The sequence below is a fragment of the Dermacentor silvarum genome, chromosome 10, assembly GCF_013339745.2.
Source record: "Dermacentor silvarum isolate Dsil-2018 chromosome 10, BIME_Dsil_1.4, whole genome shotgun sequence".
Taxonomy (NCBI): Eukaryota; Metazoa; Arthropoda; class Arachnida; order Ixodida; family Ixodidae; genus Dermacentor; species Dermacentor silvarum.
Genome location: NC_051163.1, coordinates 56,595,587 through 56,614,030, shown reverse-complemented (window position 1 = coordinate 56,614,030; position 18,444 = coordinate 56,595,587).

Sequence of the window (18,444 nt, the reverse complement as noted above, 5' to 3'; positions counted from 1 at the left end):
ACCCCCCGCTCCCTCCGGCGCTGGCTTCCCGCTTCGTTGCTTGCGCGTGGGAGATTGAGTGCGTTCACTCTCCGTGATAGCGCGCGTCCCCGCACGCTTCCGCTCGGGCATACGGCGCGCGGTGAAGATTTTATCTATACGGAACCTCACGGCGACGGCTACGGCGACGACAGAAATCCGGTTGAAGTGTCCATATAATTGCTATCGCAATAAAAGAGCGGCGGAAAGAACGCAAACGACGCAACAACGACGGTGCGTCGAGCAGACGACAGCTACTCAGCCCGCGAGCTCGCCTCAACCAATGAGCGCTGCCGAAACAGCGGGAGCCAACGTTTATTGGCCGGAGATTCAGAAGAAGGCGACGGCAGCGCTGCCACATTTTCCGTGTTTTTTGCTTCACCCTCGCCGCTTGCTAAGGCGTCCGCTGGACCCACTCCCCCTTCTAGTGCAATCTAGTAACGCGGTAGCGCCTAAGGGCCCCGTGTCGCAGATAATCCGGCGTCGACAACTGGCGTCTGCATTAGTTGTCGGTGGGCGGCGGAGAAAACCGTGACCAACCACCCCAACCACTTCGACCGCTCAGGCCCTCCACGTGGTGCAAGGTTTTGGTGAACAAAAATTAAATTTTTCACAGTGAAATCCGACAGAAAAATGGTAAAGTACGACTTTGCCATTCGGCGTCGGATTCGCCGCCGGATTTTTTACCAATCGGAGTCGGATTGCAGTTTGAATGTACGAAAAAACCTAATTCTGCTACGGGGAAACTCAAACACAAACCCATTTTCCAGCATTTCTACCATACCTACAGCCGCGCGTTCGGGTACTTGCGAAAATGATTGTTTTGGACACGCGCGCGCGTCGGGGAAATAGTAAACAATTAATAAAATAATAAGAAACGCACTAGGGCCTTCACATTTTAATAAAAGACAATTTATATTGCCCCTGGAAGAACGTCTTCAAGCAATTTTATACCTACAGCCGCGCGTTCTGGGTACTTGCGAAAATGATGTTTTGGACACGCGCGCGCGTCGGGGAAATAGTAAACAATTAATAAATAATAAGAAAACGCACTAGGGCCTTCACATTTTAATAAAAGACAATTTATATTGCCCCTGGAAGAACGTCTTTCAAGCAATGCATTTTTGTTTGAAAGTGAAGCTATTCCTCCATTCTGTGTCCGCTCTTCTCAGGTACATACACTTATGCACATAAACCGCCCATTTATTTTCATCTGTGTCCCTGAGTCTTTCTTCAAAACTAATTTTGCTCTTCTAATTTCACCTTTCCTGTGAACACTATGCGCCACGTAGCGGCGCCACCGCGAAGCCTGCGCTTGGCCTCCGAAACGCATGGCCACTGGCGCATGCGCTGAGAAACGCATTATGTGGCAGTCAGGTTCCTCTTTCGCGCTTCTTCTGGGCACACTACGCCCTCTAGTGGCACTTAAAATCCCTCCCCTACCGGGAACAGGGGTGCACGCGAAGCTTGTCCAACCCTAGGGGAGGGGTTGGTTAGTTTTTTGAGCGTTTGAGACGCATTAAAGAGACATGGTTGTTGGTGGATGACGGTGGACTCGCCCGGCGATCTCGCGCACGTTCACGGGCCCGCTCCCGTTGTTCTTTGAAGGCTGCCTCCTCATCGGCGGAGCGGACCAAGCGCGACCTACCCGTAGCGCAGCTGGCCTTGCACTGGCGAGAAACAGCGCGCGCGGAGCGAGCGAACCCTCCTTTCCCTTCTGCGGAGGGAGGGAGCGCTTGCCTGAGAGAGCGGCGTGATCCGGCGCGCCAGCTGCGGGTGAGGAGGTTTTTCGCGTATGACGACAGCCACAACCGACGGCACGAGTCAGGCAATACAAGTTTCGCTAGGATACATACAGTGGCCCAAGCTATTATCAAAGAGGTCCATTGAAGTGTAGAGTGGCCCATACACAGTGTTCCAAGTAAGCGTGAAAGAGATTCATTGAAGAGCGGTACATATCCGTACGTACCCCATACCCACTCCCGCACCCCCAGTAACCCATGTCGGCGTCAGATAGGTTCGTTCAAGAGTGGCACATAGGCACACAGTGCGACGTTGCCCAGTGATTGAAGCTGGTCTGGCAGTTGGTTTCGAACCCTCTTCCCTCATCCCAGCGACCCACCGCGCTAACCATTCGACCATCGAATACCCAGACACCCAGGTTCACTGAAAAACGGTATTTACCAGGTGTCAAACAGCCAGTGACCCAAGTTGGTCCGTTGGTTGGTTTTGAAGCCAGATGCCCCTGCACAGCATGCAACCCTATGCTCTAGCCGTTTGACCATGGACAACCTCCCAAGTTGACGGGAAAGAGGTTAAGCGTTTACATACACGGAGACACGGACACGGAGCATCCTAAATGATGCTAATAGCATTAAAAAAAGTTGTCGCAGTTTCACCTGAAAGGCGAAGCATCAATTGCGATAGCAAATTTGTAGAGAGCTATACGGAGTAATGATATTAGCTTTATCAGCTGTATAAACTTGGAAATGCAGCAGCACCGGCAACACGCAGAACTGTTGTCGACGCCGTCGGCGTTTTGCCCGCGTTCGCTCAAAATGCGTGCGGCGTTGGTGACTGTTGCCGGAGCCTCTGATATAAAAAAAAATGACAGCAGATCCACGAGGTGAATGATGATGAGTGGGCGAAGCTCCGGAGGGAATCATCGGATCTCCCGCTTAAGGGGACGCTAGCACAAACGCGTTAGAAACGTGCAGTACTCTCTAGTAAGGGGGAGCGGCCACAGCGTCTTACGCAGCCATTTACAAATGCCGGAACGTGCACCGCGTTTGCCGACGCCATCACATGACTGCTGAGAGAGTATACCCCCCGTATTCATAAACGCTCCTTGACTTGAACTTGACTTGCCACCGCTTTGGGCAGCGCGTTCGAAACGCGTTGAAGGTAAGGTGGAGAGCCCACAGCGTCTTACACCAGCTTCTTACACGGGCCGTAACGCGCTAGCACAAACGCGCTAGAAACGCGCTAGAAACGCGGCCTTTCGTTAATGTTGGGTATTTATAGCCATCGTGGTGCGTTTGTCCATGTCCGCTTCGTGGCGTAGTGGGCTAACGCCGCGCGCCCGGAAGCGAGGGGTCCCTGGTTCGATTCCGCGCTACGGACACAACTTCGGAATTTTTTTCTCATTTTTCTCAGACTGGTTACACACTACTACTACTACTACTACGACGGCGACGGAACGGGTGCCGCCATAAGGAGCTTCGCCCCTAAAAAGTTGTCGCAGTTTCACCTGAAAGGTGAAGCATCAATTGCGATAGCAAATTTGTAGAGAGCTATACGGAGTAATGATAGTAGCTTTATCAGCTGTATAAACTTGGACATGCAGCAGCACCGGCAGCACGCAGAACCGTTGTCGACGCCGTCGGCGGTTTGCCCGCGTTCGCACAAAATGCGTGCGGCGTTGGTGAGTGTTGCCGGAGCCTCTGATATAAATAAGCACTTGGTGCCGCAGCTAAACGTCGCCTCCCTTCCCTCCCCCTCCCCCCCCCCCCGCCACGGCCTTTCGTGCGTCAGAAGAAGGCGTGTTTGCTCTACATATATGGTGATTTTAAAGGAGGAAAGAGACGCCTACTTATGCAGCCCTTAAGCGAGCACGGCGCGGAACGCGCGTTTGTTCTCCGCCGTGCGTTCACTCCCCGTGAAAGCGCGCGTTCCTCGCGCCCTTTCACTCGCACATACAGCGTTCGGCGGCGCGCGGCGACGATTTCATCTCCATTGACGTCATACGGAACCTCACGGCGACGGCGACGCCGACGGCAGAAATCTGCTTTGGAGTGTCCATATAATTGCTATCGCAATAATAGGCACTTCGTGCCGCAGCTAAACGTCGCCTCCCTTCCCTCCCCCCCCCCCACCCCCACGGCCTCTAGCGCGTCGGAAGAAGGCGCGTTTGCTCTACATATATGGTGATCGTAAAGGAGGAAAGAGACGCCTACTTCTGCAGCCCTTAAGCGAGCACGGCGCAGAACGCGCGTTTGTTCTCCGCCGTGCGTTCACTCCCCGTGAAAGCGCGCGTTCCTCGCGCCCTTTCACTCGCACATACAGCTTTCGATTTCGCTCCCACTTACCCCTCCCCGTTGGCGCTGAGCCGTGCTCCCTCAAGGGCTGCAGAAGATAGCGCCAACCTTTCCCTTTCCCTCAAGAACCACTTATCCGGCGACGATTTCATCTCCTTTGACGTCATACGGAACCTCACGGCGACGGCGACGCCGACGGCAGAAATCTGCTTTCGAGTGTCCATATAATTGCTATCGCAATAAAAATTACACCATCTTCCCGTAGGGAAACCCTGAGAAGTATGCGAAGCAGCCATGGGGTCGACTAAAGGTAGTTTTATGAGCTGTATAAACTTGGACATGCAGCTGTACCAGCGACGCGCAGAACTGTTGTCGACGCCGTCGGCGTTTTGCCCGCGTTCGCACCGAACGCACGCGGCGTTGGTGACTGTTGCCGGTGCCTCTGGGGCGCCTACCGTCGCGTCTCTAACCTATGCTGCTTCGCATTATCGCGCGCGGAGCCGCAGGTGTTGCCATTCGTTGGGCAATCCGATAAGTGGTTCTTGAGGGAAAGGGAAAGGTTGGCGCTATCTTCTGCAGCCCTTGAGGGAGCACGGCTCAGCGCCAATATTCGTTGGGCAATCCGGAGCGTCGGAGAGGAGAAATGCCGAGAGGAGAGGAGGGGGAGGAGGATGCGCATGCGCAGTAGGGGCGTGGACGCACGGCGGTTGGATGGATGGAGGGAGGTAGGGAGGGAGGCAGTGACATAGCCCTGAGCATAAGATGCTTCGCATCTAAAATTCATAACGTGCCCGCTGGTGAGATCGAACCTCGGTTCCCCAGTAAAGCAGCCTGATAGTCTAACCGTTAGGCCATAATCTCTGTTTTACAGCATAGCTGCATATGCCTATAGGCGAAACGTCCATCCGTGCCCGTGAGGGCCCACCGCAGGAACCAGTGCGCATGCGCGGAAAGAAAAACAGAGTTGGGGAGGAGTTAGGAGCAAGAGGAGAGGGAATGTCTGGGTCTTTCACCTCGGAGCACACCGTGCCTCGGAGTAGCACGTGTTGGTGACGTACATACACCCTCGCAGCGTGGGCGTGGAATGCACACGTGCCAAGCGTGAATGAGCAAGAGGAAAGGAAACGTCTGGTTCTTTCGCAGCGTGGGCATGACGGAGCGCAGCCTGCGGGGAGTGCGCACGCGCCAAGCGTGAGAGAAAAAGGGGAGAGGGAACGTCTGTCACGCAATTGGCTGCGAGGTTGGTGACGTCGTTCCTCTCTCGCAGCGGTGCGCGCCCGTCATTCTGTCTCCGATCATCGCAATAGTAAAGCCACGTGTCGTGCGTTCTCCCGAGGAGCAGCTCGCGTACGAAGGACGACGTTTAGCTGCGGCACCAAATGCGTATTTATATAAAATCGTTGCAAGGCGAGAATGTGGTAAAGACTTCCGACGCTGCTCGACGAGTTTCCCGTTCTGATCTCGTCGAAAACCTCCGAGCCACCTCCAGAGGCACCGGCAACAATCACCAACGCCGCGCGCGTTCGGTGCGAACGCGGGCAAAACGCCGACGGCGTGGACAACAGTTCTGCGCGATGCTGGTGCTGCTGCATGTCCAAGTTTATACAGCTGATAAAACTATCCTTACTCCGTATAGCTCTCTACTAATTAGCTATCGCAATTGATGCTTCGCCTTTCGGGTGAAACTGCGACGTTTTTTTTTTTCTTTAATCACCTTTCATAGCGTTCATCGAAGTGGTGCTCTAAAAAACACAGCTATGACTTTTCCACACACTTCCACAGATTTTACACGCACGCTATACTGTAACAGCTCTACGCCGACTGCAAAGTAGTTAGCCTCTACGCTTGAACACAAGCACTGTTCACAAGTGTTGAAGAACTATGTAGCCAGATGCCGTTTGTAAACCCAGTTACTGTACTCGGGTTTATTACGGTACCATGCATGTCGTATTCCTTAAACCATTCCGGCTCTGAACGCAATCCGTAATACATGAATAGTGTACGCTGTACATATTCAACATCATTATATATAATGTGACAATGAGTTCATGTGTAACTGTGCGTTTCCGTGGATCCGTATGTGGTTATATTATGTTAGTGAGTGTGAACTCGGACATTACTACAAAAACGTCCCGCGTATACAGTGCTCCGTACGTTGTATATATTATCGGCCTAGTGGAATTGTGCCGTCAGTGTGACTCAGTGTTCGTATCGTCTTTTGTTGAAACAGACTTTTGCTAAACACGGCAAGGTGGATATATTGAAACCATATGTCGAAAGAGAACAGGAAGGGGGGGGGGGGGTTATTCTGTAAGAGTCCACCTATAGTGGACTGTCCTTCTCGGCTGCCCCGATTGGCTCCAGCTGCACGAGCGAGAAGGAGCTAGCCAGTGCCCTTGTTGCTTGTGCAGCTGGAGCCAATCGGCGACAGCCGAAATGGACAGTCCACTAGGCGGACTCTTACAGAAGTACCCCCCCAGTTTCTGTGAAGGCTTTGTTGACAGATGTGGCGATGGTGGAATAAAAGCCATCTCAAGCAGCACATGTATGTAGAGTCGACTTGGAGCATTGTAGACATCAGGACAATTCCTACTTTGTCGAATCTTTAATGCCAAACACGCCACATCCCCAATGCATTTCGGCGGTCGCGGGATGCGCCTTCCGTTGGGGCGGTCCTTCAACAACCGCAATACCACCGATCTCTAAGGGCTCGTACACTTCGCGTCGCGCAACACTGACAGATAAGCAGTCAGTGAGTTGATAGGATGATATGGAATGATCAGGGGTTACATGGGCCCCATCACGATTGACAATGGTTCGACGCGGAAGCATAAGGTGCTAAATAGCGATAAGGGTTTACGATGGTCGGAGCAATTTTATAAGATTACTAGGCACCGATAAGGGTTGATAAGGGTCGGATCACGTTCGATAAGGTTGATAACGACCTATGAGAGTTTATAAGGGTTTATACTAGTCGGATCAAGTTTCATAACATTGATCATGACACCGGGCTGCGTGTAGTCAACTGAGCAAGGGGCTTACGCATACTTAAACAACTCCCAGAGAAGCTTCTGCGGGCGTTTTTTTTTTTTTTTGTCTTATTGTTAAGGCCACAATTGCACGCATACTTCTATCGTACTTCTTATATTCTATATGAGTTATGCAGGAGAATTTCCGCAACAGTTCTCGTACAGCGGTGATGGCCGACGTGCAACGGCGTGGTCGGCATCTCCCCGTGGAAGGTCAGCCAGAAGTTCGCATAAGGCTGCGGCGGTGACAGCTAACGGCGTGGTCCAGCAACGCAGCCTAGCGTGCATGGAAGCCCCGAAGCGGCCGCATGACAATGGCGTCGGTGAAGAATCATCACTAAGAACAGCCAGCAAACATACCCCCAATACTGGTTCCAACGAAGGAGTGTGAGAACTCGCTTATTGATCTTCGCTGTCTTTCATGCATCAGTTGCCTCACATAGGCATACATCCGCGAAGGATTTTATTGCGATGGCCATTATATGGACCCTCAAAGTGAATTTGTTAGCGTAAAATGCTTTAGGTGGTGCGGCGTACTCTCACAGCGGTTGCAAAGGGCATCGAGCGTCGCCGGCGGCGTTTCAGCCAATCGCGTTCAACCGCGGTTGCTAAGGCGCTGTACCTTCTAGATTTTCAATATATGCTGCCGGGAGCCCGCCAGCCGCCGCCATGCCGCCAACGCCAAACATGTCCGTGTCTTCATTGCTCGGCATAAAGGGGCTCGTAAAGTGACACAATATTGCGTAACACAATTCAAAAATACTTTACTATAGCCGCGTCATAAACCTTAAGATGGACAGTGTGGCCGCCCCTTCTAACCTTCGCTGGTCAACCATCTCCACAGGATGTGAGAACCAAACAGTTCTTTAAATGCGTAAGCATTTATATGGTTACCAAACGAGAAAACTGTCCGAGCGTCAGTCCATCCTTCGCCCAAGACGATCGCTTTTATTGCGATAGCAATTATATGGACACTCCAAAGCGGATTTCTGCCGTTGGCGTCGCTGTCGCCGTGAGGTTCCGTATGACGTCAACGGCGATGAAATCGTCGCCGCGCTCCGGACGCTGTATGTGCGAGTGAAAGGGCGCGAGGGACGCGCGCTTTCACAGGGAGCGAACGCACGTCGAAGAGCAAACGCGCGTTCTGCGCCGTGCTCCCTGAAGGGCTGCAGAATTAAGCGTCTCTTTCCTCCTTTCCATATATAGAGAGCAAACGCGACTTTTTCCGTCGCGCAAAAGGCTGTGGGGGACGGGAGGGAGAGAGAGAGAGGGGGGAGGCGACGTTCAGCTTCGGCACCAAATCCGTATTTATATAAATACGCCGCGCGCGATCAGTGCGAATGCGGGCAAAACGCCGACGGCGTCGACAACAGTTCTGCGCGTTGCTGGTGCTGCTGCATGTCCAAGTTTATACAGCTGATAAAACTACTATCCTTACTCCGTATAGCTTTCTAATAATTTGCTATCGCACTTGATGCTTCGCCTTTCGGGTGAAACTGCGACAATTTTCTTTTGTAGCGTTAGCTACCCTGGCCTAGCCAAGCACGTTTCGCGCGGCACATCAAGAGCCGTGCTGCGCATGCGCAAGGATCAGTGATGTCACACGGCTTGCTCACCGGAGCCACCGGAGCAGGCACCTCTCGCGCACTCCGCCGCCGCCGCGCGCGACTCACCGCCGCTGGTCTGCGCATTCCAGGGGAGTGACGTCGTAGCCGTGGTAGACGCACTGGCGCCGGCGCGCGCTCGCTGTGCAATCGTCGTCTGACACTGCGCTGGAGCCGCTGCGCTTCTGACTAGCGTTTGCCAGTGTGGTATAGCCATGGAGAAGGAGAGCGCAAATGCTGCTCAACAGCGCAGAAGAACGGAGAAGCTTGACTCATAAGAATAATCTTATCTTAAGAATAATCTTAAGAATAAGCTAAGAATAATCAGCTGAACCTTTGCCAACGCTACGTATATCCTGGCATAGCCGAGCTAAGCCACTGCAACTTTTATTGCGATAGCAATTATATGGACACTCAAAAGCAGATTTCTGCCGTCGGCGTCGCCGTCGCCGTCGGCGTCGCCGTCGCCGTCGCCGTGAGGTTCCGTATGACGTCATTTGGAGATGAAATCGTCGCCGCGCGCCGAACGCTGTATGTGCGAGTGAAAGGGCGCGAGGGGCGCGTCTTTCACGGGGAGTGAACGCACGGCGGAGAACAAACGCGCGTTCTGCGCCGTGCTCGCTTAAGGGCTGCAGAAGTAGGCGTCTCTTTTCTCCTTTACAATCACCATATATGTAGAGCAAACGCGCCTTCTTCGGACGCGCGAGAGGCCGTGGGGGAGGGGGAGGGAAGGGAGGCGACGTTTAGCTGCGGCACCAAGTGCCTATTTATATCAGAGGCTCCAGCAACAGTCACCAACGCCGCACGCATTTTGAGCTAACGCGGGCAAAACGCCGATGGCGTCGACAACAGTTCTGCGTGTTGTTGCTACCAAAGCCGCTCACCTTACTTCGTATGACATTGCTGTGTTGCTATCGCATTCATTGCTTCGCCCTTAGGGCGAAACTGTGACCTTTTTTTGGAGTTACCTTCCATGGCGTTCATCGAAGCGGTGCTCTAAAAAAACACAGCTAAGACTTTTCCACACACTTCCACAAATTTTACAGGCACGCTATTCTATAACAGCTCTACGCCGACGGCAAAGTAGTTAGCCTCTACGCTTGAACACAACCACTGTTCGCAATTGTTGAAGAACTATGTAGCCACATGCCGTTTGTAAACCCAGTTACTGTACTCGGGTTTATTACGGTACCATGCATGTCGTATTCCTTAAACTACTTTGGCTCCGAACGTAGTATGCGAACCGTATGTCAAAGGGGAACAGTTTCTGTGCAGTAGGATGCTTCGCTGAAAGATATGGTGATGGTGGAATAAAAGCCACCTCAAGCACCACATGTACAGCCGACTTGGATCCAGCATTGTAGACATCAGGAAAATTCCGACTGAAGAAACTTTTATGGCAAACACGCCACATCCCCATGCGTTTCAGTGGTCGCGGCATGCGCCTACCGGGTCGGCCGGTCCTTCAACAACCGAAATGCCACCGATCTCTAAGGGCCCAGGCGCTTCGCGTCGCGCAGCACTGACAGATAAGCAGTGAATGAGCTGATAGGGATGATATGGAGTTATTAGGCGTTACATGGTTTCCATCACGATTGACAATGGTTCGACACCGAAGAATAAGGTGCCGAATAACGATAAGGGTTAACGATGGTCGGACCAGTTTTGATAAGTTTAATAAGCACCGATAAGGGTTGATAAGGGTCGGATCGCGTTCGATAAGGTTGATAACGACCGATGAGAGTTTATACTGGTTGGATCAAGTTTCATAACATTGATAATGACACCGGGATGCGTGTGGCTGAGCAAGGGGAACAATGCTTACGTATACTTAGACAACTCCCAGAGGATTTTCTAGGGGATTTTTTTCTTTATTGTTTAGGCCACAATTGCGCGTATACTTCTATCTAGCCAACGCTAACTAGATCTTTCAGATGATCGCCGCATGTGTCACATTGCCGGAGCACGGGCGTGGGAGAGCACACGCATTCCGAGGTGTGCGTTGGAACTGCATAATTGTTTTTCCTTTTTTTTTTTACCGGGGTAGTTACGCAGGAGAATGTCCGCAACCGTTCTCGTACAGAGTAGATGACCGGCGTGCAACGGCGTGGTCGGTATCGAACATATATGCAATGCAGCGTGCACCGGAAGCCCGAATTTGCTTTGAAATGCGCAGTGATCAGTGATTATATTATAACTGTTACCTTGCGTATACCTTATTCAATCGACAAGAACTCAGCTGCTCGGCTTTTTCTTTGCTGTTTTTCCTTGCTTTTTTTTTGAAAATCGGTAATTCATTCATTTTGTTTCTCACGTCGCGTTTTACCGGCTCCTACTTTAGACGTAAAGTAGGAGTTTGTGCGGCTGCGGCGGTGTCAGCTGACGCCGTGATGCTGCAACGCAGCCTGCGTGAGGGGGCCGTGCTAATAATTTGCCTTAAAAGGTCATTATTACTGATTATAAAATAATAGTTACCTAGTCAGCTTGCGTATCATCATCGGACTGTATTTATGTCTACTGCATAACGAAGGCGATCTCCAAACCCCTAGTTGAATTGCGCTAGCTGACTCCAACTTGCGCCGGCAAATTTCCTAACTTCATCACACCACCTAGTTTTCTGCCGTCCTCGACTGCGCTTCCCTTCTCTTGGTATCCATTCTGTAACTCTAATGGTCCACCGGTTAGTTATCCTTTACGCATTACATGGCCTGCCCAGCTACATTTATTCCTCTTAATGTCAACTAAAATATCAGCTATCCCCGTCTGCACTCTGATCCACATCGCTCTCTTCCTGTCTCCTAACGCTAGGCCCAACATTTTTCGTTCCATCGCTCTTTGCTCGGTCCCTAACTTGTTCTCGAGCTTCTTTGTTAACCTCCAAGTTTGTGCCCCATATGTTGGCACCGGCAGATTGCAGTGACTGTACACTTTTCTTTTCAACGACAGCGGTAAGCTCCCGTATACCTCACTCCAATATACAACTTCAGTGTGGTTTCTTTTTTTTTTCTTTTTTTTTAGTCAGTAATTCGTAAGTGTTGTCTCTCGCGTTACCTCCCACGTGGGAGGTCAGCTATAAGTTTGTATGGCTGCGGCAGTGAAAGCCGCCGGCGTAGTCCAGCAACCAGTAGCGCACCCAAGATCCCTGCCAGGGGGTGGGGTTGACAGTTTGCCAATACCATCTAAACAGCACTAATTTCAATTTCCTCACGGGAAATTGTCAAGAAATGCACTTTTTGCGAGTGTGCAGACGAATGCGCGTCTTACATCTTAGTTGCAGTACTCCAATGCGCAAGGAAAGAAAAGGTGTTAAACAAAAGGGGGGGTTACAACCCCCAAACCCCCCCGTCGGTGCGCCACTGCCAGCAACGCAGTCTGTGTGGGAGCCCCGAAGCGGTCGCATGACAAGGGCGTGGATGATGAATCATCGCAAATAACCGCCAGCAATCAGACCCCTAATACTTCCAACGAAGGAGAGTGAGAACTCTCCTATAGATCTTCGCTGTCTTTCATGTATCAATTGCGTCGCGCATTGACATACGTCCGCGAAGGATTTTATTGAGATGGCAATTATATGGACCCTCAAAGCGAATTTTCGTCGTCGTCGTCGGCGTCGCCGTGGGGCTTCCACATATATTTAGGTGTATGTGTGATATATGCTTATCCATGCCGTATATGCGGGTTATATTGCTACACTAGTCGTATGCGCGTCGGTACGGTGACAGCATGACAACGTCAACAGCAACATCGTTTAATTATTTTAAATAATTATTGTATATTATATATATTATATTGAATATTATTTGCTATCGCAATAAAATATCTAAAAATTAAATTGGAGCGATGACTCAAATGGAATGGGAAAACTTTATTGAGGTCTTTCGGAACGTGCGTTAGCACGTAGCGGGCCACTTCTAAGTCGGGACAGAAAGGCCTAGCCTCTCCGCCACGTCGCTGGCCCGTTGGACTGCCCATAGTTGTGCTTCAAAATCCGGACTGCGTAGAGCAGCCTCCCACTTGGACGACGTAACGTCTTCGTCACCCGACCAAGAAAATTAACGATGAAATCGGTTGGATTCGCAAAGGAATTTCTCCGTGGCGATGCGTATATCCACATGGAAGTGCACCCAGAATAGAAGCCACAAAATATAGCAGCGCAGAAGTCTTCAAGGGCAGGCCAAACTGTCACAGTTGGACTTGCAAAGCTTCAGGGGGGAGAAACGACAAGAGTCGAGCAACAAGTTTTCGGGTGATTCTAATTCACTGCAAAAGTGCAAAAAGGAGAGATAGATTACATTGGCATAGAGCGGGCTGTTATGTGACAGTGGCACCTACTTATTCGCGGGGATCGGCCGCAGATCGGATAGAATAAATGTAGCAAATCAGGGAATTTAAATGACGAAAAGAAAGAAAGAATGAAACTAAAGTTGAGTATAGGTGGGCGAGTATCGAAATGTAAACAAGTTGTAGGGTGTAGAGATATAAGATCGGTGCAAATTTGTACTAATGTAGAGCCCTATGTGCCAGTTGCATATGCCCCCTCTCGGGTGTAGGCCAATGATCAATTAGCACAAATACAAAAAAGAAAAAGTGAGTACATTCACACGAAAATGGAATGAAACTAAAGTTGAGTACAGGTAGGCTAATATCAAAATGATCAGAGTTTAGAGTACTGGGCGCTATAACGTAAAATTATTCCAAACTGTTTTGATTCCAATCCCTGCAATCAGCCTCCACGATTAGTCAAAACACTTTCGGGCCACTCCCAACTTCGCCTTTCTGTCACGCGACGTCACGAAAAACCGCGATAGCTCCCTATCTGATATAACGTGTACACACTGATTATGCATGATCAAACCACACAAAAGAAAAATAATCATTCCTGATTCGACGCCTTCTCATCATTAGCCCTCTGCTATTGGTCCGATGTTTTCTGGCTACGCCCACTTCGCCTGTCTGTCACGTGACCTCACAAAACCGCGAAAACTCACCGCGTCAAAGTGACGTGTACGCGAAAAAAATGCATTATTATGCGAACAAAACTGAAAATTTTTCTGAATAGACACAGACTGCCCCGTTCCCAAAGGAATAGAAGAGGCTGCCCGCCGATCGCTCAGGCCCTCGCTACTCGCACCTGCCGGTGAGCATGTATTTATTTGCGCATGATAAACCTTTTTGCGTGGCAGTAAAACATTGTCGAGCCCTTTCGGCATGCATACGGCATCGCTCTGCCAACTCTTCCTTGCTGAGGATTCGTTTTAGCGGCATTCTTATCCTTCCGTTGCACGCCGCCGCGATTTTCGACCAGCCACCGCAAGCTAAGTAAGGCGAAGTAAGGCGAAGCGGACCAATCGGAGAAGCCGGCACCACCCTCTTCATGCGGTTATCTATTTTCACTGTGCTGGCTCGGCCCCATCGAAACCCTCTCCACTAGAGCGTGCTCCTCGCCTCTTGTCAGCCAATTAGATAAGAAAAACCGCTGAGTGTAGAGAATGGTATCGGTTTTGAAAGCGAACAAAGGTGACCTCCTATAAACGAGGAGAGTGTTTGATTGGGTTGTTCAGACAACGCTGCGGGTCACCACCCGATGCTTGCATCGGTGGTTACGTAAATTTGACAGTCAGGAGTTTGAAATCAAAACAGTATGGAATCATTTTACGTTATAGCGCCCCTGATTAATGTAAATTAATGCGCTCCATGAACTGGGCATCAACAACTATGGTAATGGTGATGAGGGGGTACAAACCACGCCCACACCAACTTGGTGCCTGTTCCTGTTAATGTCGTCGATATTGAAACCAAATATCGAAGGTTATCCCCCAAGTTGGGCCGGTTGTACCAGGCTTTAATGTCGGTGTCATACTATCATTCGGGGCCTCAACACAAGGCTTTAGTATCAGGGATGTTTCTCGCGCGGTATTCGATTTTTTAAAAGAAACGAAACGATTACCGCGTTCCTTTCTATTCTATTTTTTTTTTAGATTTATTCTGCTTTCTTTCTCCTCTATGTCTACTGACTATTTCAGTGAGGTAATTCGGTTCTGTAAATTATTTATTATTGCGGTCTTCTACATCTCGTTCTTGAATATCTCTTTTACAATTTGGTTTCAATTAGTACGACTGGCTAATAACGTACTATTCCTGCTTTTAAGCGTCTTTATTCTCGCAATTGTGTTTTTTACAGTGCATTACGTGCGTAAATATATGTATTACATAGGGCATTTACAATTTAGTTCCAGTTAGTCAGACTACATAATAACGCACATACTGTTCTCAATTTTGAAGCGTCTTTCCTCTCGCTTTTCATTTCTTGATAGTCCATCCCTATTGAAACGTTCCGTACGTCATTTCAATAATTCCCTATGTTTCTGTAAAATTCTTACGGAATCTGTATGGATCCCGCAAAATTCCGTAAAATTTCCATGAGAATCTTACGGAAAACATACGGAATCATTGGAATGCATACGGAATGTTTCAACAGGGATTACGTGCATAAATAAATGAATTGCGTGTCCTCCCGCCGCCTGAATCTCCGACTATCACTCTTTGTGGGTATACAATAAGCCACAGAGTTTACCTACAAAAAAATTACTAAAATGAACTCCGGGGCTATTATCTACGGGATCTACAAGTGTGGCGATTCAGTCACCGTGGGGTTGACGGACAGTCGATGGATTTGACTAAACTTTGTCCTTTTGGCTTCCAACGACTTTGCGACTTTAATATAGATCATTTTCAACAAAAGCGCGCCCGTGTCTTGCGTGCACGTTAAAGAACCCCACCAGGTGGTCAAAACTATTCCAGAGTCCACCACTACGGCGTGCCTCCTAATCATATCCTGGTTCTTGCAGGAATATTTGCAGGAAGAATACAAATATTCTTGCGGGAGGCATAGACTAAAGGCGAAATGCCTGACGAGGACCTGCAGCCCCTGACCAACAATACAGCCTGCAGCAGTGGACAATACAACGAGAAAAATAAATAAAGAAGGGTAAATAAATAAATAATTTCAAAAATCTAATTTCACAGAAGTACATAGCATAGGTTCATCGTCATGTGTTATCACATGCGCAAGTCTACACACCTTCAGGACGTACAAATAGGTTTCAACAAATATCTTTTCTAAAACTGAAGATTAGGACATTCATTATTTTGTACATCAGCCAAGAAATCTCTTTAGAAATAATTATAGCGTGCAAAGAATAAACAGCTGGACAACAATAAAATTAATTGGACATATGCTCAATTGTAATATATTTAAGTGCAAGTGTTTACGGACCTACCATCAGGCTAGTAGAAAGAAGGTACGATTGATAATTGCGTTTGAATTGTTTAGCTTGCAGTGGGAAATCAACGTTCAATTCATGAAGGTTTAACAATTGCACAACTTTACAATCGATAGCTTGCTTGCCATAGTTCGTACGGATTTTTATGGCTTTGCGACCCGAACTTCTAAAGCCATATCTTGTAGAGATGGTGCGCGGGTAGGCATTGTGTAGTTTGTGCTCATGAATATGCTGCATCAGCTTGAAATTTTGTATCTTTCCAACAGGTATAATTTCACGTTTAATGAAAAGTGGTTCAGTGGTTGAACACTACTTTCGTTCGCAGTAACTGTTCACATTCCTTACAGAAACGCGTCAGGTTCCCAGCCTGTACTCATAACGTCATAATGTCTGTGCGAACTTTCGTAAGTGTGCATGCAGACTTTTCTACGTAACGCAGCTGCAACATCGTGGATTTTAGGACTTCGCGAAGGGCTCCATCTCGCGGCAGAAAAATTGACCGAAATTGATCCAAATAAATTTCGCCGTTGCCGAGATTGTGATTACCTGCTTATAAAGGAGAAAATTCAAATACGTCACAATATCCATGCTTTGTATCGAAACAATCGACACTTGCGACGTTTGAAAAAGCAGCGTCCCACATTTAGGACACTATAGGCAGACTGGGTGTGGTTTTAAGACGCTTTAGTAATGTGTATGCCGAACGTCCTACATCAGAGAGACTAACGTAATCACGAATTCATTTCTGTCACACGAGCTGTTCTGTTCCTTGTTGTTTTCGGGAAGGAAGAGGTTATTTGATTAGCATTTTGCAAACAAAGCTCCACATAGCTTGAATGTAGTATTGAACCAAACTGACGCTCTTGGTCAGCTGCCTTCAGCAGTGTGCATTAATTCCACCTGAAAATTACGCTGCGCATTAATTGACGAAGACAGCAGCTATGAATACGCCATGGGCTTGACCTTAGTGCCGGCGAGCACGTTTGAGGCCGAAGCGGTAGGAAAAGCTGTGATGACGGCGAAGTTATCAGTAAGCAAGCAGCAAAATGTTTTTAAAAAATGCGAAAGAGACCGCAAGCGTCACCTGAGCGTGTTTGTGTAGCGTCTTGCACTTTGGCACGCCAATTAACGAAGAAGCGACCCTGACTAGGATGCATTTGAAAAAAAAAATGTTGTAGGTTAGGTGTACATAACTTGTACATCGTGTATGCCTTTGTTCTACATAACACCAACTACTACGCACAGCAAAGTCATCGATGCTTAAACGATACATCAGGTATGGTGAAGCACTTGCCTTTCCTAGACTGATACAGTATTAGTAATGCTTTCTTGAAGTAATTTTCAAGTTATGGCTGCCAAGTTTTGATTACCAATTTGATTGTGACTTAATTGTAGGTTCTCATCTATCGTTTCAAACGCTGCAGTGCATATTCAGTCGCGCCTAACGCTCACTGTGTGGAACACATGTACTTGGTGTTTGACAGTGGATAGAAATCAATTCAAACATCCTAGTGAAGAGTCAAAGTATATTTTTTCATCGTCACATACAAGGCTATAACGCGTGTGAATTGGGTAGACTTCACCAAACCATTGCAATATACTACACTTCTAAAATGGCCAAAAAGCGGTATTCTTCACTACTTACATACCTTCTTCATGCATGTGAATGTCAACAATGCGTTCGACAACTTCAGGGTAGGAAGTTATAAAAACAGACCTGCTCGCGTTTCCTATAGCAGCCATATACAAGGAGCCTATAGCAGCCATATACAAGGAGCCATATCTATGAGTCATTGGATGTAAAGAGCCAACAGTATTTGTTCAAAACACCAAATTGATTTGGCCCATTCGGCCACATTGTGATCTTGCAGAAGAAACAAACAATTGGTTCCCTCAGCCATGATAAAACTACTGTGCGTTGTGAGAAATGTGACATCAGGGTTCGTAAGAAGTATATTTAAATTCTATCACAGCCTTTAAGGAGTACAGTTGCCTAATGACCTCGGCTCAAAACCGGCCGTTACCATGTATATATATATATATATATATATATATATATATATATATATATATATATATATATATATAAACTGCTGATTCTACATCCGAAAGCTTCTTAAAGGTTTTTTATTTTTACAATAAAAATATTTCTAACTTCTACCGTGTCAGAACTTTTGCCATATATGGGTTAAAGCTCTAAACTTAACTAATGATTTGTCAATAATACTTTTATACTCCGGGAAATTCTGGTCTTCATAGAGAATAATTGTTTCTTGGACAGATATAAATGGGCAAGTGGTCACTTAGGTCTGAGGACAATATCCCAGCATTGTAGTCGCAGCTGTTCAGGCTTGTTACACAGACGTCTACTGATGTAGAGCTGTTGCGAGTACCACGGCACGTAATACCGCCCATTGACTTCTTTTTTTTTAATTTTCAGCAAAGCACGCAGTGCTTTGCTGAACGCAACAAT